At 47.2% G+C, this 26,823-nt stretch overlaps 2 protein-coding genes across 9 annotated transcripts in view; one reads left to right on the top strand and one right to left on the bottom strand.

Annotated features, from left to right (window-relative positions):
* LOC311588926 (uncharacterized protein MSANTD5) overlaps nt 1-26,823 on the bottom strand; it is a 179,315-nt gene that overhangs the window by 42,199 nt on the left and 110,293 nt on the right. The window lies entirely within an intron of this gene.
* The window catches only part of ZMYM2 (zinc finger MYM-type containing 2), a 70,355-nt gene continuing 67,060 nt past the window's right edge, over nt 23,529-26,823 (top strand). The window contains exons 1-2 of one of the 8 annotated variants that reach the window (XM_084767127.1): nt 23,596-23,663; nt 24,778-24,840. The gene's annotated coding sequence lies outside the window, so the exon portion shown is untranslated. Of the gene's footprint in view, nt 23,664-23,848; nt 23,959-24,091; nt 24,419-24,777; nt 24,841-26,823 lie in introns of those variants that run through there. The other 7 variants (XM_084767125.1, XM_084767126.1, XM_084767120.1 and 4 more) reach the window with 7 other exon arrangements.

Below are 26,823 nucleotides of genomic sequence, written 5' to 3'. Positions count from 1 at the left end.
ATTTGTAAATCACATTTTCTTTATCCATTCATCTGTTTGTGCACATCTGGGTTGGTTCAGCTTCCTAGCTAGTGTGAATAGCGCAGACGTTAACTTGAATATTCATGTGGTCTGTTGATTTAGACCCTTCAGGTATGTACCAAGGGTCCTATGGCCGTTCTCTTTTTAGTTTCGTTTTTTCATTTTTGACACAGGGTCTCATGTAACACAGGCTGGCCTCAAACTCACTATGTAGCTGCACACTGACAAGCCAAAACATGCAGCCACAGTAGGCTCTGTTCAGGAGATTCAGTGCTTAACATCCCGCTCTCAGAAGCTGAAAATGAATCTCAGTTACTTTGGGTTTGATTCCTTCCTTCTTTCCTACCTTCCTTCTACTCTTTCTTTACAGGCTTACACAATACATGTGTGTGAGTCTGTGCGCACGCGCGCGCACACACACACACACACACACACACACACAAACCCCTCTGTTGTGAAACCCTCTCCTTTAGACACACCATGATCATTGTCCTCAGCAGCTGTGAAGTCTTGCAGGAATCCTGTACGAGACTGGTCCCACCACTGCTCCATTGTGGACAGAGAAGAGAGGCTCACGCATCCTTTCATCAGACGGTGCGTACAGATTTGACTGCCGAGGGGCTAAGGGGCTTCCTTCTCTGTTGCTGTTACATTCTGGCAGGCATATGTGTGTGGGGGGGGAGTGTGCTCCTGCATGCCACGGTGCACACGTGGAGGTCAGAGGATCACAGGCAGTCGTGGGCCACCCAACATGGATGCTGAGAACCAAACTAGGTCCTCCGCAAGAGCAGTACATGCTCTCAACCACAGAGCCATCCATTTATCCACTGTTATTCTTCATAACAGAGCTCCATTTATTAAGTCCTCACACCATTACCTTTACTCGTTTTGATGGATCTTTGTGTGTTGCTACGTGTGTGCGCGCGCACGCGCGGGCGTGTGTGCACATGAATGGAGAGACCAGAGGCAGATGCCAGGTGTCTCTTCTCTATTGCTTTCCACCTTTGTTTTTTGAGACAGAATCTCCCACTGAACCTGAAACTCAGGATCTGGCTAAGCTGGCAGCCAGTGAGCTTCAGGGATCTTATTAGTCTGCTCCTAGGGCACCGGGGTTACAGGCTCGTGGTTTCTAGGGATCTAAGCTCAGCAGGTGTTTAACTTCAGGAGGCATCTCTGCCAGAGACTTACTTACTTTCTTTCTTTCTTTCTTTCTTTCTTTCTTTCTTTCTTTCTCTTTTCTTTTTAAAAGATTTTGAAATTATTATTTTCTGTGTGTATGATGTGTGTGTTGGGGGTATTGCACTGCACCTGTATGGAGGAGACACAGCCTTGAAGAACTGGCTCTTTACTTCCATGTTTAAGTGGGTCCTGGGAATCAAATTCAGGAGGTCAGGCTGGCTCAGCCAGCTCTCTATCTGCTGAGCTGTCTTATAAGCCTCCCATTCCCCCCTTTGTTTTTTTTTGGGGGGGGTGGCTCTACTCTAGCCTAGACCAGCCTTGGACTTACTCTGTAGTTCAGGCTGGCCATAAACTCAAAGTAATCCTACTACGACTACCGAGTGCTGGAATTGCAGATGTGAGCCCCCACTCTCAGCTGATGGCTCTCAATTTGGTGGTTGTTTGTGGTACTGTGGGTTGAACCTAGGGTTTTGCGTAGACAAATGCTCTACCACAGAGCTGCATTCCTAGCCCTTGGAGATTTTCTGTTTATTAGAGTTTTCTAATCTAATAAACTCCATGATACAAGGGGCCACATGTATGTTGTTTATTGTTATACCCTTAGCACTCATGTATCTTAAAACAACAACAACAAAAACCACATAGACTTTCTTTTTTTGTTTTTGTTTTTGTTTTTGTTTTTGTTTTTTTAAGACAGGGTTTCTCCGTGTAACAGCCCTGTCTGTCCTGGACTCACTCGGTAGACCAGGCTGGCTTTGAACTCACAGAGATCCGCCTGCCTCTGCCCCCCGAATGCTGGGATTAAAGCCTGGCTAAAACATAGACTTTCAATACTGGTAGAATGAATAGACAACAAAGATTGCATAAAAATTCTACACTGTCTTAGGGACTGGAGAGATGTCTCAGTGAGTAAGATCACTGGCTGCTCTTGCAGAGGACCCAGATTCAGTTCACAGCACCCACCAGCATGGTAACTCACAATCATCTGTAACTCCAGTTTCAGGAGAGCTGACACTTCTTTTCATTGTCATAGGTACCAGCACACAGTACACATACATACATACTGGTAAAACACTGATTCACACTTAAAAAACAGATACATCTAAGAAAATAAATATATAAAAATTCTAGTCAGACATAGCGACACAAGCCTTTAATCCTAATACTCGGGAGCCAGAGGCAGGTGGATCTCTGTTAGTTTGAGGCTAGCTTGGTCTACAGAATAAGTTCCAGGACAGCAAGGGCTATACACAGAAATGTTGTCTAGAAATGACAACAACAACAAAACTGTACACTGTGATGTAGGCATAAAGTTGTTGTGTAATTCAAACTCTGGTTTCTGTATCCCCCATAGCTGGCTGCAATTCTTGTTCTGAGAATCTCCTGTCTCAATGTTGTATAAACACTGGTCTCCAATAAAGCATCTTACAGCCAATCACTGAGCAGGAAGAGAATAGGGCTGGACTTCCTGTCAGGCAAGGTAGGAGGAGTTAGAGAGGGAAGTAGGGGATTCAACCAGTGGATTAAGCCAGGGAAGAGGTCCAAAAGACATCAAGAGAGGAGCTGGAACAGAGAAAGCTACAAAGTGCAAGTATCTCTGGCATGTACGCTGGGAGGAAGCCAAATTATTTTAGAGGGTTAGCAATAGAGTAATAACTGCTCAGTTCTTGTGCTATGAAGCCTGTTAAAATAGAGTAAATAATTATTTGTGTTATAGCCAGGTTAAGAGAGAAACTGAGAAACAAACACAGTTCTATAAAAATAACCTTAACGCTGTATTAATAACAACGAAAGCCGGGCGTGGTGGCGCACGCCTATAATCCCAGCACTCGGGAGGCAGAGGCAGGTGGATCACTGTGAGTTCGAGGCCAGCCTGGTCTACAAAGCGGGTCCAGGGCAGCCAAGGCTACACAGAGAGACCCTGTCTCAAAAAACCAAAAAAAAAAAAAACCAACAAATAAGTATTGGAATTACCATGCCACATTTAAAGAATGATGATTAAAGGTAAAGGTGCAAATTTGCTGTCCTTGGCAAAGGTTTCAGGGCAGCATGGAATAAATAAGTGCAGAATGGATTTCTAACTACAGATGCAGTTTTTCTTTTTTTTTAATTAAATATTTATTTATTATGTATTATTTATACAGTATTTTGCCTGTATGTATGCCTGCATGCCAGAAGAGGGCACTAGATCTCATTTAGGATGGTTATAAGCCACCAGTGTGGTTGCTGGGAATTGAACTCAGGACCTCTGGAAGAGCAATCAGTGCTCTTAACCTCTGAGCCATCTCTCCAGCCCCCCAGATGCAGTTTTTCAATAGAATTTTCTTTTTTTCTTTCTTTCTTTCTTTCTTTTTTTTTTTTTTTTTTTTGTTTTTTATTTTTGTTTTTGTTTTTGTTTTTCGAGACAGGATTTCTCGGCATAGACTTGGCTGTCCTGGACTTGCTTTGTAGACCAGGCTGGCCTTGGCCTGGCAGTAACTGAAGCAGAGACCATAGAGGAACTTGGTTTACTGGCTTACTCAGATTGATTTTTTTATGGTATCCTTGCCCACCTGGCCACAATGGGCTGGGCATTCCCACATCAATCAGCAGTCAAGAAAGTGCGATACAGGCCAGTCTGATGGAGACTTTTTCTCAGCCGAGGTTCCTCTTCTCAGAAACTCTAGCTTGTCTTGACTTGACCAAAAACAAACCAAACTGTTTGGGGTTGATCTGTGGCTGCTGAATATTCAAATGTTAAAGCCCCCAACACCTGGCTGCTACCCAGACCAGCACATTCTCATGTACACCGAGTGATGATGGGTAAACTTTGCTCACCAGTATTCTCTGGCTTGTTAAATAAAGTTGCTGACAGCCGGTAGCGAGGGGGGGGGGGGAGTAGGCGGGGCTTCGGTTCCTGGGGGTGGGGTCAGGTGGAGAGCATCAAGCGAGAGGAGTGGGGAAGCAGGAGAGGACGTCAGAGAGAAGGCAGTCGCAGTGGGGCAGTATGGACATGACTATGTGACCATGAGGGCTGGCCTGATGGGACAGAAGCAGCCCAGACAGGAAGAAGTACAGCAAGTACTTTGGGATGCGTAGTTGAAAAATAGCAAAACAGTTTAGAGGGTTGATATTGTTATGCTCGATTACTAGATCCCCAAAGACCACCAGGAGTCTGAAGCCGTGTGCAAAAAACAAGGAGGCTTTATTCACGGTTGAGCTTGAGGGCCCTCCAATCTGCACCACCACACTCAGCTGGTTTGTTTGCTTGTTTGTTTATTTATTTTTGGTTTTTCGAGACAGGGTTTCGCTGTGTAGCCTTGGCTGTCCTGGACTCACTTTGTAGACCAGGCTGGCCTTGAACTCACAGGGATCCACACCTGCCTCTGCCTCCCGAGTGCCGGGATTAAAGGCATGCACCACCAACACCTGGCCTATTATTTTTTTAAGCTCATAAAATTTTATTGATTAAAAGGGTCTCTAAAATAATCAGATGTAATATTCTCTTTACAGTTGTATTCTAGGAGGCTAGAGGAGCTGCTCATTTCCAACATTCACAGCCTGGGTTTGGTTTCCGGCATCCGCCTGTGTCTTCATTAGGATCTTACCGTTGTGAAGAGACATCACGCCCACAGCCAACTCTGACATAAAAGAACACATTTCAGCCGAGCGTGGTGGCACAACACGCCCTTAATCCCAGCACTGGGGAGGCAGAGGCAGGCGGATCACTGTTGAGTTCGAGACCAGCCTGGTCTACAAAGTGAGTCCAGGACAGCCAAGGCTACACAGCGAAACCCTGTCTCAAAAAACTAAAAAAAAAAACAAAACAAAAACAAAAACAAAAAAAACCCACATTTCACTGGGGCTGGCTTACAGTTCAGAGGCTTAGTGTATTATCGTCATGGCAAGAAGCATGGCGGCACACAGGCAGACACGGTGCTGGAGAGGTAGCTGAGAGTTCTACATCTGGGCCTGTAAGCAGCAGGAAGAGACAGTGGGCCACCAGGCTTAGCTTGAGTTTCTGAAACCTCAAAGCCCACCCCACTCCACCACCCAAAAAGGCCACACCTGCCCCAGCAAGGTCATATTCCTAATAGTGTCACTGCACACGGGCCTATGGGACCATTTTCATGGAAACCATCACATTCCACTCGTTGGCCCCACAGGCTTCTAGCCATATCATCGTCCAACTTCAAAAGTCCCCACAGTCTGTCGCAGTATGAGCACTGTCTAAAAGTCCAAGTTCAAAGTCTCTTCTGAGACCCGTGGCAATCTCTTAACAGTAATCCCTTAAAAAAACAAAAACAAAAACAAAACAAAGGCCGAACAGCAAGTGGATCGCTGTGAGTTCGAGGCCAGCCTGGTCTACAAAGTGAGTCCAGGACAGCCAAGGCTATACAGAGAGACCTTGTCTCGAAAAACAAAAAACAAACAAAAAGCAGATCACATATTCTAACATATAATGGCACAAAGTACACATTACCATTCCAAAAGGGAGGAAAGGTGTATAGTGAGGAAATACTGGCCAGAAACATGACCGAAAACCAGCAGCAAATTCTAGGCCCTGCATCTCCATGTCTGTTGTAAACCCTCTCTTCAGATCTCCAACTCTTTTCAGCTTTGTTGACTGCAATACACTTCTCTCTCTTGGGCTAGCTCCACTTCCTGCTAGCAGCTCTCCCTCAGCAGGTATCCCACAGGTCTGGCATCTCTAACCTCTTGGGGTCTCCAAGGAAATCTAGGTTTCATCTTTACAGCTTCACACAATGGTCTCTCTGGACCTCCATCCAGGGACACCCCTGACTATGACTGACCCCAGCGACCTTTCTTCTGTCCTTGGCTCTGAAGCCAGAACCACATGGCGGAAGCTGCCAAGTTCTGCTGTCTGCTAGAGCTGGGACATGACCCCTTCATTCAAAAAGTTTTTTTTTTCACCAGCCTGCTGTCTTTGATGTTTTCTTTCACTGTCTAATCTTGGCTGTCCTAGAACTCACTCTCTAGACCAGGCTGGGCTCGAACTCACATCTGCCTGCCTCTGCCTCTGTAGTGCTGGGATTAAAGGTGTGCCACCATGCCTGACTCTAAACTAAGCTGTTCTTTCATTCCTTTTCACAGATTGGAAGCTTAGCTGGGTGTGTTTGTTCTGAGGTCACTAGTGGAATAAAGGAATGCATCAGGATTTTCTTTAATCTGTTTGCCTCCTTGAACATTGGAGTTAGCTCCATTCCACTTTCTGGTGGCCCTTTTCCCCTCAAACTGTACATTTTGTAATTTTCCTTCCTTAGTTTTCTCTCTTTTATTATAAATCTACATAAGCGTGGCCACTTATAACCAAGCAACACAGTCAGTACTAGGCTGTCTGGAAATTTCCTTTGCCAAAGCTGTTAATTCATAACTCTTCAATTTAGCCAAAGGCAGATTTTGTTTTGTTTTGAAGAGGGCAGGAAGTAGCCACATTCTTCCCCAAAATTTCACCAGAATGATCTCTAGGCCACATACTAACATCCTTCATCTCTGGAACTTCTTGAGCCAGGCCCCACAGTTCAAATCACCCTCAGCACCATTGTCTTCCATGCGTCTATTTGTATGGCTCATTAAGCCTTGCTTAAAGTGTCCGATTGCTCTTCTAGCCCAAAGCCACAATGTTCCATGTTCCTCCAAACAAAAGCATGGCCAGGCCTATTACAGCAGTACCCCAGGTCCTGGTACCAACATCTGTCTCAGTTAGGGGTTTATTGTTGTGAAGTCACACCATGGCCACAGCGGCTTTTATAAAGGAAAGCATTTCATTGGGGGCCGGCCTACAGTTCAGAGGTTTAGTCCATTATCATCATGGTGGGGAGCATGGCGGCACACAGGCAGACACGGTGCTGGAGAAGAAGCTGAGAGTTCTACATCTTGATGTGCAGGCAGCAGAAGTGAAGGCCACACTAGGCTTAGAATGAGTGATTGAAACCTCAAAGCCCAGCCCCACAGTGACGATAAGCTTCTTCCAACAAGGTCACACCTCCTAACAGTGCCTCTCCCTATGGGCCTATGGGGCCAGTTTTATTCAAGCCACCACATGACAGCTTATAGCCATCTGTAACTCCAATGTTTTCTCCTGGCCTCCACAGGCACCAGCCATGGACACAGGTACACTTACATACATGCAGACAAAATGTAACAGGGCCCCAGACCTTAGCATAACTGACTCCATGATGGAAGTACCATGCAGGCTATAAAACCCAGCACATAGTCAGCACCACCTGCCAAAACAAAAGCAAAGGCCTAACCCATCAAAGTCCATAGTGCTGGGAAAGTCTCTAAATGTGCTAGCCTTGCTGTTGCCTTCTCTAGTTCCACTTCTGTCTTAACTGTTCTTGTTAACTGAAGTATGTCAACCCAGAACACGATTTTTGTGTTTAAAAGCTCACCTTGAGAAAGGCTCAGTGCTACACTGGGACCCTGAACACCCAGTGTAGTCGCTGGCTGGCTAATAAATGCTTTCTGTTGGCTTAGACTTGTGCCTGAGCAGTGTTCTCTGGTAGCTATCCTACAACACAAAACACTCCTGCACATAAATCGAATGTAAATAACTCCTGAAAAATAATAATTCAGCAGGGCGGTGGTGGTGCACGCCTTTAATCCCAGCACTCAGGAGGCAGAGGCCGGTGGATCGCTGTGACTTCAAGGCTGGCCTCGTCTACAAAGTGAATCCAGGACAGACAAGGCTACACAGAGAAACCCTGTCTCGAAAAACCAACCCCACCAAAAATAAAAAATAAAAAATAAAAATAAAAATAATTCCACCAAAAAAAGAAAGAAAGAAAGAAAAAGAAAAAGAAATGATATTGTAATAAGCTAGAAAAGAGGAAAAAGTGGTCAATGTGCTGGGATCCCAGGAGTCAGAATTGAGGAAAAGCAAAGGCTTTCCTTCAAGGACACGGGATGTGTAGTGCTCTCATTTTAGTGAAGAAACTCAGGCTTAAAAGATTTAGAGTTACTGCTTATAGTTAGAATATTTTTCCTTTTCTTTAGAACTCATGGTCACCATGTCTGCCACTCAGGAAGAATCGTGAGGGCAATCAAGTGTTCAAGGTAATCCTGTGTTACATTGTGAACTCAAGGCCAGGCTAGTTACATCAGACTCAGAGAGAGAGAGAGAGACAGACAGACAGACAGACAGACAGACAGGGGCGGCAGGGAGGGCAGAGCGCAACACTCAAGTTCAAATGGAATTGCTATGTTGACAATACTAAGAGGAGTTTAGAGTTTAGATCATGGGGTTCCCCCCTTACATATTGATTAGATTAATGCCCCCCCTTTTTTAGGCAGTAATGGGTTTTTTATCTAGGAGCATGGTCACCTATTTGCTCTTTTGAGTCTCTGCTCGTTATTAGTGTGTTGCTGTCCACACTGAGGCAGCAAAAACAGTCTCCCCATCTGGCACCTTGATGAACTTCCCCAAATCTAGAACGAGCCAATACTTTTCCATTCTTTATAAATTATGCAGCATCTGGAACTCTGCTGTGGCCATTCAGGATGGGCAGACAGCCATTGGGCTAGCAGACAGTGGACTCAGCATCGTCTTCAGACGCCCGACGAGTTCCTCCAACCCTCCTGACTCTTGTGACTTTTGCTTTGACAGATAAAGCCTTGTTCTTTTTCAGTCCCTGATCTGTGCAGCCACCAAGGCCACTAGGTACAGACCCAGACACAAACTTCATTTGCTGCTTATTTCTTCCAGCAAAAGTCTAAGGTGCCCTTCTTAGGAAGAAGGCCTCTTCTTCCTCCTCCCGGAGAACTCCAAAGCGTGGAGTTTTCCCATGAGCCCTGTGGAATGTTTAGAATGTTTGCTAAGGAACCCCTTGCCCTCCGTGGGACAGTCCACCTTATTAGATTCACAGAATCTGCAGCCTGCACAGGACCTCACTCAGGTCACCATTAGGAGCACTCAAGGGCTGGCTGCACCCTTTTCTCACCTAGGCCCCGGGCTTTCCCTGTCCTGCACCACGGGTGTTTTATGGACCCTCACAAGCTTGTGGATCAGCAAGTCTTAGTGGACAAGATTCTATATCCACTGGCAGAGTCGGCCTTTTCTTACTAGAGACCAGACCCTCTGAAACTCAACAAGCCGGGCCTCCACCCTTCTCACTGCTCTCAGCATGCCTATCTTCCAAAACCCTACAACAGTGCATTCCGCTCTTAACGCTGAACACTTTTCCAGCTCAAAGTCCCAAATTCCTTCCAAAGCCTTCCCCAGAGTGAAAGAATCCAGTCTGTCACAGCAATACCCCACTTCTGGTCCCCTTTCTGTTCTGGCTTGCTTTCTGTGTGGTACAGGCCGGTTCTAGCTTGCTTTTTGTGTGGTACTGGCTGGTTCTAGCTTGCTTTCTGTGTAGTACAGGCTGGTTCTAGCTTGCTTTTTGTGTGATACAGGCTGGTTCTTGCTTGCCCTCTGTGTGATACAGGCTGGTTCTTGCTTGCTTTCTGTGTAGTACTGGCTGGTTCTAGCTTGCTTTCTGTGTGGTACAGGCTGGTTCTAGCTTGCTTTCTGTGTGGTACTGGCTGGTTCTAGCTTGCTTTCTGTGTAGTACAGGCTGGTTCTAGCTTGCTTTCTATGTGATACAGGCTGGTTCTTGCTTGCTTTCTGTGTAATACAGGCTGGTTCTAGCTTGCTTTCTGTGTGGTAAGGCTGGTTCTAGCTTGCTTTCTGTGTGGTACAGGCTGGTTCTAGCTTGCTTTCTGTGCGGTACAGGCTGGGAATCCAGCCCTTGGGAGAAGGAAGCAAAAGGATCAAGAGATTGACATGAGCTTGTTTAAGAAAAGCCAAAGGGAAAAATGAGATTTCCCTGGTGATTCTGGTAGCCGATGGATGCATACAGCGCTGCATTCCCTGACTGTTTCAACAAGGTAAAGAAAGGGAACCAGCCTCCTTGGCAAGGGGCCAAGAATACCTCGAACCTTTCTTTCTAAAGAAGGCATTCCTGCTGGGCATAGTGGCACACACCTGTAATCCCAGCACTCGGTGAAGCAGAGGCAGGCGGATCGCTGTGAGTTCAAGGCCAACCTGATCTACAAATTGTGTCTAGGACAGCCAAGGCTACACACAGAAACCTTGTCTTAAAAACAAAACAAAGACTAACAAACAAAAAGAAGCCATTCCTGATAAGGCTTTTCCACTACAGCAGTGTTTCTCAACCTTTTTAATGCTGCCGCACTTTAATACAGTTCCTCATGTTGTGATAACCCCCAACCATAAAATTATTTTCATTACTACTTCATAATTGTAATTTTGCTACTGTTATGAATCATGATGTAAAATATCTGTGTTTTCTGATGGTCTTAGGTGACCCCCAAAGGGGTCATGACTCAAAGGTTGAGAATTGCTGCACTACAGAGACTAGCATCATCCATTCATGAAAGGGGAACTTCCTGTGGCACTTGCCTCCTCATTCTTCCCCAAGGCCTTGCATAACTCACACTAGCCTTGAGCTTATGTGTAGCCGAAACTGGCCTTGAATGCCTAATCTTCCTGCCTTTTTCTATTTTTATTTATTTATTTTTATTTATTTATTTTTGGGAGACAGAGTTTCTCTGTGTAGCCCTGGCTGTCCTGAAACTCACTCTTTAGATCAAGCTGGCTTCAAACTCAAGAGATCTGCCTGCCTCTGCACCCAGCCCCCTTGTGCTGGGATTAAAAGAGGGTGGCCTGCCTCAGTTTCTCAAGAGCTGAGATTAGAGGCATATGCCACCATGCCCCCACAAACTACTATACAATTTTTTTTCTGCCCCAGGCAAGAGAGCAGAATCCTGTAAACCTAGCACATTTTTCTTTGTGACAGGGTCTCCCTGTGTAGCCCAGGGTGGCCTTAGGTGCACGATCCGTCTTCTCCTGTGCTTCTATAGCTGTAGCGTTCTGCTCAAAACCAACTCGGTGAGAAAAGGGTTTATTTATTTGGCTTACACATTCCAATCACAGCCCATCCTGAAAGGAAGTCAGGGCAAGAACTCAAGACTGGAGCATGGAGGGAGGAACTGAAACAGAGGAGCAAAGCCTATTGACTTGGTCGCCCCGGCCTGCTCACCATGCTTTCTTACACGACCCAGAACTAGGTGCCCAGAGGTGGCATGACTCTCAGACAGCTGGGACCTCACATATCAGTTATTAATCAAGAAAGTGCCTTACAGTTGTGCCCACAGGTTAGTCAGTCTAATGAAGGCATTTCTCTTTCTCTCTCTCTCTCTCTCTCTCTCTCTCTCTCTCTCTCTCTCTCTCTCTCTCTCTCACACACACACACACACACACACACACACACACACACACACACACACACATTTTATTTTTATATTTTTGGTTTTTCAAGACAGGGTTTCTCTATATAGCCTTGAATGTCCTGGAACTCACTCTGTAGACCAGGCTGACATCAAACTCAGAGATCCACCTGCCTTTTCCTCCCAAGTGCTGAGATTAGAGGTGTGCACCACCACTGCCCGGCGTAAAGGCTTTTCTCAGTGGAGCTGCCCTCTAACTCAGATGACCCTAGCTTATGTCAAATCGATATAAAACTGACTGGTAGAATTCTTCTGCCTTTGCCTCCTCAGTGCCAGAATTATAGGTGGGCATCTCCACTAGTCTACAGAGCCGCTTATAAGCGGTGCTGGCTTGAATAAGTACAGCCCCCAGAGACTCATGTGTTTGACTGCTTGGCCCACAGCGGTATGACCGTGTTGGAGTAGGTGGGGTCTTATGGGAGGAAGTGCGTCACTGTGGAGGTGGGCTATGAGCTCAACCCAGTGTGGCACACACTCTTCTGCTGCTTGTAAAACTCTCAGCTCCCCCAGCACCCATCTGGCATCTGTCTTAAGTGTGCAGCTGGCTCATTGAGAGAGTTTCTGCTCTCCTCTACCCACAGCAAACCTCAAAGGCATCTCCTTTGGGAGGCCCAGGAGGGAAGTTACTCTCTCCCTATGTCCCTCCCTCCCTCCCGGGTCCAAGCTTTCACCGAAGGCTTGCATTTCAGAGGTGCATCTGGGCTGTTTCAAACAAGATTGCCATCAGCTTAAATGCAGGCTTAAACATTTTTGCTTGTGTGTGTGTAAGGGCACGTGTGCCACAGTGCACTTGTAGAGGTCAGAGGTGGTGTGTGCATCTCTCCTCTTTTCTCCTTCCTCCTTGTGGATCCTTAGGGCTGGAACTCGGCTTGTCAGGCTTGGTAGTAGGCACCTCTACCTACGCAGCCATATCTCTGTACTACCCCCTGCTTTTTTCTTTCTTTTTCTTTTGAGACAATGTCTCGATTTAGTTCTCATTGTCCTGGGACTTGTTACATAGACCAGACTAACCTCAAACTCGGATATCCTCCGGTCTAGGCCTCTCCTTAGCTGGGATGATAGGCCTTTGCTACTGTGTTCTTTATTCAGTTGTTCCTGTTCTTCACCTGTAACCAAGAAGTGTTATTGTTACAATTTCATCTTTCCTGGTCCTGGGAAGCCCAGTATACTAGTTAATTTTCCTGGGGCCAACAAGATGGTTGTGATAAGAAGCAAATTATGGAATTGGAGAGATGGATCAGCGGTTAAGAGCACTGACTGTTCTTCCAGAGGTCCTGGGTTTTTTCTTCTTCTTCTTCTTCTTTTTCTTTTTCTTTTTTTTTTTTTTTTTTCTTTGAGACAAGGTTTCTCTGTTTAACAGTCCTGGCTGTCCTGGACTTACTTCGTAGACCAGGCTGATCTCGAGCTCACAGCAGCGATCCACCTGCCTCTGCCTCCCGAGTGCTGGGATTAAAGGCATGTGCCACCACTGCCTGTCCAGAGGTCCTGGGTTTAATTCCCAACAACCACATGGTGGCTTACAACCATCTGTAATATGATCTGGTGCCTTATTTTATTTTATTTTATTTTATTTTTCTTTCAAGACAGGGTTTCTCTGTATAGCCTTGGCTGTCCTGGACTGGCTTTGTAGACCAGGCTGGCCTTGAACTCACAGCGATCTGCCTGCCAAGGGCTGGGATTAAAGGTGTGCGCCACCATGCCCGGCTGATGTGCTCTTCTGCATGCAGGTACTCATGCAGATAATAGAGTACTGGTATACATACATACATAAGTCAAAATCTCTTTAAGAATAAAGCATCAGTTTACGTTTATTTCAGCTTATAGTTTAAGCGATGAGAGCCTTCAAGATGGGGAAGGTTTGGTAGTGGAAGAGGCTGGCCTAGTCGAATGCTCACTCAGGCAGGAGGGCAAGAACAGGAAGTAAATCCAGGCAAAGAAGTTTCACAGCCTCCGTTCAGCAACCCACTTCTTAAAGCTATGGATCCAAGAGCCATGCTAGCTGGGGGGGGGGGGGGGGGGGCAGTGTTCAAACGCATGGTTACATGGGAGCGTTTCTCATTCAACCGGCAACATCCACTAATCTGGAAAAAAGCTCCAAACGCCGGCCAGCCCTTTTCTTCCCACGTGCACCTCTTCGGTTCACTCCATGTGCAGCCTAGTGTTTTGCATGAAAACTATACAGATTGTATCTAACCCCCACACACACACATGATAATATTCTAAATTTTAAAAGTTTATTTGTGTGTGTGTGTGTGTGTGTGTGTGTGTGTGTGTGTGTGTTGTTTACACGAGTGCCATAGTAAGTGTATGGAAATCAGAGGGCAACTTGTGGGAGTTGCTTGTCTTCTTCCTCAGGGACAGTCTCACATTCTTGGGATCTTCAGGCTGAGTGGCAAGCGACGAGTACCAACAGGTACCTTTATCCATTCAGCAATCTTCCGAGTCTCATGATGATGTTTTAAGTATAAACTATTCAATCTTTCATGTCTTTTCTTTACGGAGGCTAAATCTGTCCAATTCCCAGGTCCTTTCTTCCTGTTTCCAATTTCTTGTGTTTAGCATGTTTTGGGTTGGTACAGAAAAGCACCACACTCACAGATTTTGAATAACTGGCTTTGTTGACATAGACTTTATAGACCATACTGTGCACCTCCCGCCACACTTTTTTTGAGATGGGGTCTTATGAGGTTAAAGTTGATCTCCAGGCCGGGCGTGGTAGTGGCACACGCCTTTAATCCCAGCACTCAGGTGGCAGAGGCAGGTGGATTGCTGTGAGCTCAAGGCTAGCCTGGTCTACAAAGTGAGTCCAGGACAGCCAAGGCTATACAGAAAGACCCTGTCTCGGAAAACCAAGCCAAAACAAAACCAACTTGATATTAGCTGGACATAACCTCAGATGGCTGATCCCTCCGCTCCTACTCTCCAGCGGTGTGCTCTTGGGTGAAACCAGCACACCTGGCTTCCTTTTTCTTTGGAAAATGTTCAGGGAAGCCTGGTGTGGTGGCTCACGCTTACAATCCCAGCTCTGACAGGAGAATCAAGAGCTCACATGCTGGGCAATTGAGGTGACTCACTGGGTAAAGGTCACCATGGTTTAAGGAGAGTACTGACGCTACAGATTACATTCTGGGGTGTTTCTTTTTTCTTTGTTTGTTTGTGTTTTGATTTTCGAGACAGGGTTTCTCTGTGTCACAGCCCTGGCTCTTACTTTGTAGACCAGGCTGGTCTCAAACTCACAGAGATCCACCTGTCTCTGCCTCTCGAGTGCTGGGGTTAAAGGCGTGCACCACCACACCTGGCTTACATTCTGGTTTTTGGGGGTTTTTTTTGTTTTTTTTTGTTTTTGGTTTTTTTGAAGACAGGGTTTCTCTGGAGCCTTGGCTGTCCTGGACTTGCTTTGTAAACCAGGCTGGCCTGGGAACTCACAGCGATTCACCTGCCTCTGCCTCCCAGTACCAGGATTAAAGGTGTCCTCACCACGCCCGGCTACAAGTCACATTCTGACTGCCACACACCATGGTGCACACAATAAAGAGTAAGTAAATAAATGTATTAATATTAAAATAGAATTCAAGGGCAGCCTGGCCTGCATGGGGAGACTCTCATTTCCCAAAATAAAAGCATATTTTTTTCAAAAGCCCACAAACCAACCTCAGAGCATATAGTTAAATTGGTTTTATTCTGTCAGAGTTGACTAGTTATCACTTCAATTGAATTTAGGATAATTGGATCTTTTCATTAAAAAAAAGCTATATTTTCTTCAATCAGTTCACTTTCTCAACTTTTTTTTTCTTTTTTATTGATCATCCTCTGGCCTAAACCCCTTCTGTGATGTGCACCCCACTTTCTCAGCTTTGAGAAACAGCTAAAGGATTTGACATTTCTCTCTGTTTTTTTTTTTAATGTATATGCATGCTCTGTCTGCATGTACACCTCCATGCCAGAAGAGGGCATCAGATCCCAGTATAGGTGTGAGCCACCACGTGATTGCTGGGAAATAAACTCATGACGTTTGGAAGAGCTTTACACTTTGGAAGCCCTTTACACTGAGCCCTCTCTCCAGCCCCTCTCTTTGGTTTTTCGAGATAGGGTTTCTCTGTGTAGCTCTGGCTGTCCTGGACTCACTTTGTTGACCAGGCTGGCCTCGAACTCACATGGATCTACCTGCCTCTGCCTCCCGAGTGCTGGGATTACAGGTGTGTGCCACGGTGCCTGTCTTTGACATCTCTCTTTTGTTCGATTATTTGGACATTTTACATAAATGGAATTGTACAATATGTAGCCTTTGGGGTCTGGTTTATTTCCCTTAGGATAATCTATTGAAGGACTACCTGCACACTTATGAGGACTTTGTTTCTCTTTAGGGCTGAATAATATTTAGTAGTTTGGCTATACTGTGTCTTATACGCTCACCAGCTGGTGGACATTCTGTTTATAACTTTTAAAAATTATGAGTAACACTGATATGAACATTCAGATGTTTTTTATTAAAGAAACTAAAGATTCGTTTATTCATTTTAGGGTTTTTCAAGACAGGGTTTCTCTGTGTAGCTTTGGCTGGCCTTGAACTCGAAGAGATCTGTCTGCCTCTGGGATTACAGGTGTGCATCACCACACCTGGCCAGATTTTTTTTTTTTTTTTTTACTTAAGAAATTAAAGATTTGCTTATTTACTGTGTTGGTCACATGCAGAGGTCACAGGGTAACTTTAGAGTTGCTATAACTCTTTCACCATGTGGGCCCCAGGGCTCTAATTTAGGTCACTGGGCTTTGTGTCAAGTGCCTTTATTCTCTGAGCTATTTCAGCTGACCTCTTTTTTTGTTTGTTTGGTTTTTCGAGATATGGTTTCTCTGTGTAGCCTTGGCTGTCCTGGACTCACTTTGTAGACCAGGCTGGCCTCAAACTCACAGTGATCCGCCTGCCTCTGCCTCCTGAGTGCTGGGATTAAAGGCGTGCGCCACCACGCCTGGCCAGCCAACCTCTTTTTAAAAGACTTACTTTTTTCTTATGGATGTGAGTGTTTTGCTGCATGGGTACCTACATGGCTGGTGCCTGAAGAGGCCAGAGAGGCTGTGAAATCCTCTGCAGCTGGAGGTAAGGATAGTTGTGAGAAGGGAACTGAATCCAAGTCGCCTTCGCAACTTTCCTGTTGCTCTAATAAAACACCAGGGCCAGAACCAATTTATGAAAGGACTGAGTTTATTTGAGATTACCACTCCAAAGAGATAAATGGTCCATGATGGCTCAGCAGGAAGCTGAGAGCTTGCAACTTTAGCTGCTAGCGCAAGCAGAGAGTGTAAACAGGTAGGAAGGCCAGAGCTTTGGCTCTCAAAACCCACCCCCAGGGACGTGTTCCCTCCAGCAAGACCACTCCCCTCCTAATTTTCCCCTAAGATTGCCATTGTGTTTCAGGCCTGGGAACAGAGGCTGAAGTGCCTATTTAACACATCAAAGCAAGCCTTAGTAGTAGTACTGGCCTTTAATTCCAGCACTCTGGGAGGCAAGGACAGTTGGATTTCTCTGAGTTTGAGGCCAGCTTGGTCTACAAGTAGAGTTCAGGACAGTCAAGGCTACACAGAGAAACAAAAAGACAACAAAACAAAAACAAAACAAAACAAAACAGAATAATCCCCCCCCAAAAAAAAACCATATCAAAGCAGACCTAGCTTCCAGGTTCTCCAGTCCCTACCTGTTACAGGGCATGACTGGCATACACCACTCTCTACCCTAAACTTTCTCCTCCCCAGAGGCTCTTCTCTATATAATCCAGATATTTTGGTCCCTCTCTTGCTTCTTGCAGTTCTCTGTCCCCGCTTGTTCCCCTTCTCTCTCTCTCTCTCTCTCTCTCTCTCTCTCTCTCTCTCTCTCCTGCCCTTCTGTCTCCCTGTCTACATGGTGACTTCCCTGATCTTGTTCTCCAAGACCAGTGTACTGAACAGAGAGCAGCCCCCAACTAAACCTGCTCTTACACTTTTTGTTTTTGTTGTTTTCCAAGACTGGATTTCTTTGTGTAGCCTTGGCTGTCCTAGACTCACTTTGTAGACCAGGCTTGCCTCGAACTCACAGCAATACGCCTGCCTTTGCCTCCCAAGTGCAAGTGCTGGGATTAAAGGCGTGCATCACCACGCCTAGGTTTGCTTTTATACTTTTTCTTTTCTTTCTTTCTTTCTTTCTTTCTTTCTTTTTTTTTTTTTTTTTTTTTTTTTTTGGTTTTTGGAGATAGAGTTTCTCTGTCCTAGGCTCACTTGCTCACTTTGTAGACCAGGCTGGCCTCACTTTTATACTTTTTTTTTTTTTTTTTAATGTATACAGTGTTCTGGTGAGTGCACCTGCTCGCCAGAAGAGGGCACCAGATCTCATTATAGAGCCACCATGGTTGCTGGGAGTTGAACTCAGGACCTCTAGAAGAGTAAGACAGTGCTCTTAACCTCTGAGCCATCACTGCAGCCCCACTTTTATACTTTTAATTCAGCATGAATTGGCTTATTTCGTCAGCAGAGAAAATTTATTACCACCAACTGTTCGAATACAGGAGTTTATGGAGGTCATTCTCACTCAAACCAGAAAAAAAGTCCTCTGCAAATTGATGAGCCATGTCTCCAGTCCCCTTTATGATTTTTTTTTCCTGAGATAGGATTTCTTGTTGCTCAGGCTGACCTTGAACTTGCTAAATGGCTAAGCGTGGCCTTGAACTCCTGATCCTTCTGCTTCTCCCTCCCAAGTGTGGGATCACTGGTGTGTACCACCATACCTGAATAGTATTCAAATGATTAATGCATTAACTGAAACAGGGTCTTACATAGTTGAGGATGGTCTAGAACTCAATTAGGTAAGTAAGGAAGACTTTGAATCCCTGATCCTTTTGGGATTAGCATGTATCCTAAGCCCTGCTCAAATGTCTCCCGTACTTCAGGCTGGCCTTGGATTTACTATGAGGATGAGTTTGGCTTCTTGATCCTTCCTGCCTGCACCTCCTAGGTGGGAGGGTTATAAGCACGTGCCACTGCACCTGGTGTATGCAGGGCTATTCTGTCAGCAGATCTACAGCCCTCAAATATTTATTTTCTTGTTCTTATTTCTCTAGGTCTTTTTCCTTTTGGTTTTTTTTTTCCTTTTTTTTCTCTTCCCTCCCTCCCAACCCCCAAGATTTCTTTGCATAAGGTGGCTATCCTGGAACTGCAGACCAGGCTGGCCTCAAACTCAGAGATCTGTCTGCCTCTACCTCCTGAGTGCTGGGGTCAAAGCCATGTCTACCATACCTGGCTTCAAATTGTTATGGGGTAGTCACCAGAGAAGACTGCTCGGACATGGGTCTAAGCCAACAGAAAGCCTCTATACACTTGGGTGTTCAGGATCCCAGTGTAGCACTGAGCCTTTCTCAAGGTGAGCTTTTAAAGACAAAAATCGTGTTCTGGGTTGACATACTTCAGTTAACAAGAACAGTTAAGACAGAAGTGGAACTAGAGAAGGCAACAGCAAGGCTAGCACATTTAGAGACTTTCCCAGCACTGTGGACTTTGATGGGTTAGCCCTTTGTTTCTGCTTTGGCAGGTGGCGCTGTCTACCTACAGACTTTTATAGCCCCAATGGCACTCCCATCATGGAGTCAGTTGTGCTAAAGTCTGCGGCCTTGTTACAAAATGGTTATTTTAAAAAGAACTTCCAAACAAAAGTGAGCATAATTTGTGTTTAAGTTACCATGTATGAACCTTTCCCAAATAATGCTGTGGAATGATGTCCTCCTGGCATGACTTGGTCCTTGCACTCTTTTTTTTTTTTTAAATTAATTTATTTATTATTGTATATACAGTATTTCACCTGAATGTCAGAAAAAGGCATCAGATCACATTATATATGGTTGTGAGCCACCATGTGGTTGCTGGGAATTGAACTCAGGACCTCTGGAAGAGCAGACAGTGCTCTTAACCGCTGAGCCATCTCTCCAGCCCAGTCCTTGAACTCTTGAACTCACAGCAGCTGTAACTACTTATGCAAGATTTGGCCCATTTCTGATCATCATAGTGCTGGTAAATGGTTCATCATCTTTTTGTTTTTCGAGACGTTTCTCTGTGTAACAGCTCTGGCTCTCCTGGAACTAGCTCTGTAGTCCAGGCTGGCCTCGAACTCACGGAGATCCACCAGCCTTTGACTCCTAAGTGCTGGCGCCACCACCGCCCAGCATGTTTCATAATCTTGAACCCTTCTAGATGTATAGGCAGTTAACAGTTGGCTGGGGGAAGGGCCGTGAAACCCTGCCTCATCCCAAGACTATACAGGCAGTTAACAGCTGGTGGGGGAGGGGTTTACAAGGCCCTTGTGCCTTCCAAACAATAAGTAGATAGTTAAGAGTTACTGGGGGAGGGGCTCCAGAGCAATGCCCTCCAGGGTGATCTAAAAGGGTTAACAGTTTCTCAAAAGACTTTTTTTTTTCAATGAAAATTGCCTATGTTCTTGTAATCACTCATAATTAAACCCATCTATTTACAAAGTTCTACTTGTATGGAGTCATTTCTCTTTTTGTCTTTGTACCCTAACTGGGGTAAATGGGTATTTGTTCTTCTTCCTAGGAAAAACCCACAGGACATGTAGTTCAACCAAAAGTCTTATAACTGACTGTGTATGGGAGGTACAGCACTTTAAGCTCAGCACTCAGCAGGCTGAGATGGGAGAATCTTTGTGAGTTCCAGGGCAGCCTGGTCTCTCTGCTACACAGTGAGAGATTATAACAAAATGAAACGAAACGCTTGTAAATTGTTAAGTTTTATGGACAAAAGAAAATGGTGAACAAAGTTATTGAATCTTATCTTCCACATGTTTTCATTTTAAAAATTATGTCGAGTTTGTGCAAATGTTCGTAGAGTGGCACAAGTTTGTAACCCTTGAATTTAGGAGGTATAAGCAAGATTAAGAGTCCAGCGTCATCCTCAGCTACAATGGACGTTTGAGGTCAGCCTGGAGTGTATGAGACATTAAGCAGGGCTAGGTGGCATGAGCTTATCCCAGAATTTGGGAGGTGGAGGCAGAAAGACAAGGAATTCAAGGTCTTCCTTAGCTACATATTTGAGTTCCAGGCCATGGAATGTAAGAACCTGTTTCAACTAACCAAATAAAACACTTGAATATTTTCCAGGAAGGGGGGGTGAACACCTGGCCTTCCACCCTGTGGATTCCAGAGGTTGAGCGCAGGTGGTTGCCGGAGGAATTATGAAGTATAAAACAGCAACAACATCAGGGAATTGATGGCAGTATAAAGCCGTTCCCATGTGAACAGCTTATGGCAAACCAGTCAATCAGCTTACCACATTAAAAACACTTCTCACAATAGATTCAGTGAGTAAGCTGGGCGTGGTGGTGCACGCCTTTAATCCCAGCATGAGGGAGGCAGAGGCAGGTCTTTGTGAGTTTGAGGCCAGTGTGGCCTAGGACAGCCAGGGCTATTACACAGAGAAACCTTTTATTGAAAAACCAAATGTTACACACACACACACACACTCAGTGAGTTGATTTAGAATATGACCCCAATGTCTTCATCAGACTCAGGGATCAGGGATGTATGCAGTAGAGGAGGACAGATTCTAAGAGCCAGAGGTGGTGACAACGCCAAGGAAACAACAGGACTGATACACATACGACCTCTCAGAGAGTCTGGGACAGAACTCATAGGACCTGCTTGGTTCAAGTTCCAGCACTGAGAGAGGGAAGAGGAGCCTGGGGTCCCACTCCTAAGCAAGAAGCTATTTGCAACTAATACCTGCTGGCAAATGGAAACTCAGTTTTTTCCACGGAACTGTCATTGAGTAGATCAACCAACCCTCAGGGCAGACCAGGGGCCCAGTAGTTGGCCAATACTAATCAACTGCATGCTTTTTTTTTTTTTTTTTTTTTGGGTGATTTTTCCAAGACAAAGTTTCTCTGTGTAGCCTTGGCTGTTCTGGACTTGCTTTGTAGACCAGGCTGGCCTCAAACTCACAGAGATCCGCCTGCCTCTGTCTCCTGAGTGCTGGGATTAAAGGCATGGACCACCATGCTTGGCTGGAATGGTTTCTTTAAAATACATAGAAATATTATACGAATATGTTTTGTTTTTTTGAGTCAGGGTATAGCCCTGGCTGCCTGGCACTCTGTACTCTGTCTGTCTCTGCCTCCCAAGCACTGGGAATAAATGGTGCACAGGCACATTTTGGCTTTTTTTTTTTTTTGTCTTAGAGGTTTCCTATTTGTTTTTTTCTTTTGGGAGTAAAGCACAGGACACTGGAGTAGGGAGAAGTAGGAGGTTCGAGAAATGGGAGAAGGGAAAACATGAAAATATATGAAAAAAATTAAGAAGGGAACATGGCCCTACATAGCAGCAGATACTGCCACGTTTTCAATTTTATCGTTTCTCATATTTGTTAAGAGGATGTTCCTATTGTGACAACAGCATAGGGCCTGTCAATGTAAAATGGTATTGTCTAATACGAAATTTCACAAGAATGCTTTTGTGTACCAAAAACAAAAGAATTTTTTAAATGAAAAATTTCTGAAAAATACTCTCTGGTTCATATACATGTTGTGGTCTTTTTTTTCAACTAGTCTATGTGTGGAGTTTAGACCCTAGTGAGAACATTTGGTTTCTATCAGGTTATCCTTTGTAAATGGCATCCACTCGAGTTTACACATTAGTCTTGAGTCCTTAATCGATAATTCACTTCATTAAATATTTCATGTTCATTATCATCCTGAAGAGCTTTAAAATGAAACGTCATATGTCTCATTAATAGGCAGTATTGTCAGTCCGGAAATTGAGAGGTCTAATTTAATTCATCCATTTGGCTGAGGAAAGTAACCAACAGCATCCGTTGTAATCCCGCTCACAACCGCCAGGGCGAGATGCATCTCTTAGGTCTTTCCAGGGAGTCCTGGTAATACCGCACCATGACATCCGCCGAAGATGTAGGTGTAGACGAGGAACAAAAGACCCTCGTGCCGCCCTTCCCGGGCTCCGCTCCGAGCGCGCCCGGCGGGGCTCCCGTGCGAGGGTCACTGCCTGCGGGGCCAAGGACCCGAGCGATGGGCGCGCGGTGGCCCGAGCGAGGCCCCGTCAACGTGGAGAACAGATGCTGGGCAGGCCCCGCGGGCGCGCGCTGTACTAGGCACCGACGGTCGAGCCCAGACAGCCCGGGTCCCCGGGGCGCGGGTCCGGGGCTCCATCTTGCGGGGCGGCAGCGTCTGGTCGCCCCACCGTCGTGCGGCCTCGCCGCAACCTATGCGCCCGCGCGCCCTTGGCGGCCGAGGACAAGGCCGACGGTAGAGCGCGGCCCGGGCCGAGTTTCCACGGGGTTCGGTTCAGATGGGCCCCAAGTTCTCCCAACAGATCCCACAAAATGGAGGACGACGTCTCCTCCCGCCGCAGCCATGGCGGAGGTGGGGGACCGTTCCCACGGGCGAGGCGAGGTGGAAGCGCCTGCACCGTAGCCAGCGCGCCAGCACCATAGCAGCCGCGGCCCGGGCCGCCCCCTCGGCCCGCCGCAGGCACTGCCGGGCTCGCCCGTCGCCGGGGCCTTGGGGACCTGGACAGGGAGGACGCTGGGGCATCGAGGCCGCGTCTCTCCTCGGGCAGAGTCGCAGGGGGCCGCGGTGACCGTCTAGAGGCCAAGGCCGGGTGGCCGGATCCCGGCCCCGCGGGAAGCCTCGACGAACGGCCCCCGCCCCGAGGCCGAAGCGTGATCCGTACAGCGGGTCCCGCCACTCGGGCTCCTGACCCCGGCGGACCCGGCGGAGAGTGGGGGCGGGGCGGGGCGGGGGCACGGAGGGAGGGAAGGAGGGAGGGCCGGCTAAGCCCGGGGCTGGCGGCGGCCGGGGGGGTGGGAGGAGGAGGGAGCGGCAGCCCCGAGGGCGTGGCCCACCTTTGACGGACAGGCGTTCTGACTACCTCACCGAGGAGGGTCCTGAGAGAAGGCCGGCTGAGCCAATGGGCACGCCCGAGGCATTCCGGGCCGCCTTCGCCAGCAGCCAATGAGCGTGCGGAGGGCGGGGCCTCCCCGGGCTCCGCCGCGCCGCCGCCTCCTCTACCTCCTCCTCACCAGCGCTAAAGCCGGGACTGGACCGAGCGGAGTTGTGCGTGTCGCCGAAGGGGGGTGGGCCGGGGGAGGGGAGGTTCGTTCCGCGGAGCTGCAGCCAGAACCGGGTGAGGCTTCTCCCCGCTGTCTTTCCTGTCGAGGGCCGCGGAGAGTGGGGGTGGCTGGGAGCAGCGCAGCCTCGGGAGGAGGAGGCGGAGGCGGGGGCGACAGGGGAGGCGGAGATGGGTGAGCGCAGCCTCGGGAGCCTCCCACCGACCCGGGCTTAGCAGCCCGCGGCGGCCGGCGTCGCTGCTGCTTGCTGCGTCGGGGCCTCGGGGTGCGCTGGGGGCCGCGCTCATGTCCCGGGCGGCTTCGCGAGCGGCCCGAGTGCTAAGCGAGCGCGGGCGCGGCCGGGCGGGCTGGGTGAGGCGTACGCCGGGGCGAGGGGCGCGGGGGCCTCGGGGCGCGGGCGGCGGCGGCGGCGGCCGGAGGTCGCGGGGTGTTTTCCTTTCTGTGCTGCGGGCGGGCGGGCGGGCCGGGGAGGGGCCCGTTGGTCCTCGGGCCTGGGGTCGGCCTCCCACCCTGTCTGCCTGACCGGGACCCCAAGTTTTCGATGGCGAGGGCCACCGCCTGAGTCTGGTTTGGTCCCCTTCGTCGCTGGTCTCCTCCCCGGCGCTGTGCTGCGCGGCTCTTGCTCCTCACGTATTGTTTGGCTGGGTCTCTAATGGCGGACGGGGAGGCAGCGCTGCCGGTCGCGGACTGCAGGGGGGGCAAACCTCGGGCCCAGGGCAACTGTTTGGGGCAAATATGGGCAATATCGGCCCAGCGCCGAGGTGAACTGTTTCTTACCTGGGAATTGGTGCTGAGTTTGGCTGGAATGACGGTGGGTGGTAAGATTTGAGAGGGGAGTGCAAGTCCCTTGCTGGCGTCGGGGCAAGGTTTGCCCTTCCCCCCCACCCCCATCCTCCCAGGAGCAGGTTTGATGCCCTAAGGTCCCTTCCTCTGTAGATTGTGGTTTTCACCTTGATTTTGGTCCCAAATAAATATTTCATTTCACTTGGATAGGAGTGGACAGTTTTGCGTGGGTTGGGGGTAATAATAGAAGGGCCAAACCTCCTTGACCTCTTAGTCCCTTCTCTGCCTCCTCCTGGTGAAATAGGCTTGGTGCTTCTACCAGATTGGGTGTTCATCCATTTTTTTTTCCTTCTTCTTCTTCCCCCCCCCCCCCCCCTTTTATCCCAGGACCAGAAATTTCATTCAACCCTATCTGGTGCATCTTTGGCAGAAAGTGAGGAAAACACCATTGTGAGTCCTTTGCTTCTAATTTGTTGCTTAGTACAGAGGACATCGTCAGGTTATAGGGGTTCAGTATGGGACTTGGTCCTCCTGGTTGTTTTCAGGGGGAGGAGCCTTCTCTTGGGTGGCAGCTGCTCTCGGGGAGAAGCCCTAGTGATGCCTGGTGAGGCAGCTGGGAGTGGGCGCTGCTGTTTCCACCGCTGCAGACATCGTTCCTGCTGCTGCAATACCAACCTCAGCAACCAGACGACGGGCTTCTGCAGCTGCTCACGTTACCGGGGAGGAGGGGTGTTGTGAAGGAGGGCATATTTCTGGTGCCCTCTAGAGTTGTAAAGTGGGAATTAACGTTATGTCGTTTGAAGTGCACGCAACCATTTTTTTTTACATTTTTTTCTTGTCATAATGGTTAATTGAGCTAAGTGTTGGACAACTAGAGAGAGCTGCATTTTTTTTTTTTTTTGGTCTGACTTGAATGACAAAATTTGACCCTTACAGTGGATGTTTTTCTAGAATTTTTTCCATGTCTTTGGTTAAGAAATGACACGCTATCTGCTCTTTGCATCCACTGTTTCAGCTCATCAAGTACTGCTCAGTCCTTTGTGGTCCTCTACTTAGACTTTTCATCTCTGATGTTTGACTAACCTTCGACTAAATCACACTTTTTTTTAAAAATTTCTAAACATTTTTATTGTGTGTGAGTGCGTGATATGTTCCTGTCAGTGCATAGGCCACAGCACCAGTGGGTATGTAGGTCAGGACAACTTTTGGAGTTGGTTCTACTCTTTGATGTCCACAGGGTTCTGTGGATCCAACTCAGGTTGTTAGGCTCATGCAGGAAGCACCTCTATTCACTCAGACATCTTGCCATCCTTGCCACTTGTAGGGTCTAATGTATTCCAGGATGACCTTGAACTTTTGTTGCATAGCCTAGGATGACTTTGAACTTGTGACCCCTCTGTCTCAACTTCCCAAGTGCTAGAATTAGAGGCAGATGCCCTCTTGCCAGTCTTATGTGGTGCCAGGACTCCAGCCAATGCTTTCTGTTGACTAGCAAGCACTACCAACTGAGCTATATCTCTAGAGCCCAAGGCACGTGGTGTTGTAGTGTGTATACTTGTAAAGGTGTGTTATAAGTATAGGAGCTTATGGTTTCTCTGGATGTATTTTCTATGTGTATGATTATTTTGCCTACATGAATGTATGTGTATCATACATGTTCCTGGTGCCCAAGGATGCCAGAAAAAAGGGTATTGGATCCCTTGGAACTGGAGATGATTGTGAGCCACTTGTGTGGGAGCTAGAAACGGAACCCCATAAGAACAAGTGCTTTTACCTGCTGAACCACCTCTCCAACCCAATATTAAACATTTCTAACTTGTATTAAGTAATTTAATCCACAGGAGAATTTGTAGACTAGCTGATACTTTTCCTTTCTGAATACTTTTTTTTTTTTTTAATTTATTACGGACACAGTATTCTTCCATGGGGTATGCCTGTATGCCAGAAGAGGGCACCAGTTCTCATTAGAGATGGTTGTGAGCCACCATGTGGTTGCTGGGAATTGAACTCAGGCCCTTTAGAAAAATATCCAGTCCTCTTAACCTCTGAGCCATCTCCCCAGCCCCCTGAATACTGTTTTTACTCTGAGTTTGCTGAGGAGGAAATTGGCATAGAAAGATACTGGGAAGTATTTAATAAAGCAAGCTTTAAACTTACACAGTGTGATGACAGCCCAACATCAGCAACTGTACTGTGCTATTAAGTTCTCAGGTCGGGGATCTCACATTTGAAGCTGAGTAAAAATAATCTTTTCCTGCTTGGAAGTAGAAACATAAAAAAGGACTTGAACCCTGTCTGAATTCTTTCTTTTTTAAAAAAATAGAGAATGCTAGGCAGTGGTGCATACCTTTAATCCCAGTACTCAGGAGGCTGAGGCAGGCAGATCTCTGAGTTTGAGGCCAGCTTTGTCTACAGAGTTGCAGGACATCCAAG

Source organism: Acomys minous, assembly GCF_964271855.1.
Source record: "Acomys minous genome assembly, chromosome: 18".
Classification (NCBI taxonomy): Eukaryota; Metazoa; Chordata; class Mammalia; order Rodentia; family Muridae; genus Acomys; species Acomys minous.
Note: the sequence above shows the minus strand (reverse complement) of the source record. Positions and strands in the feature narration are given on the sequence as shown.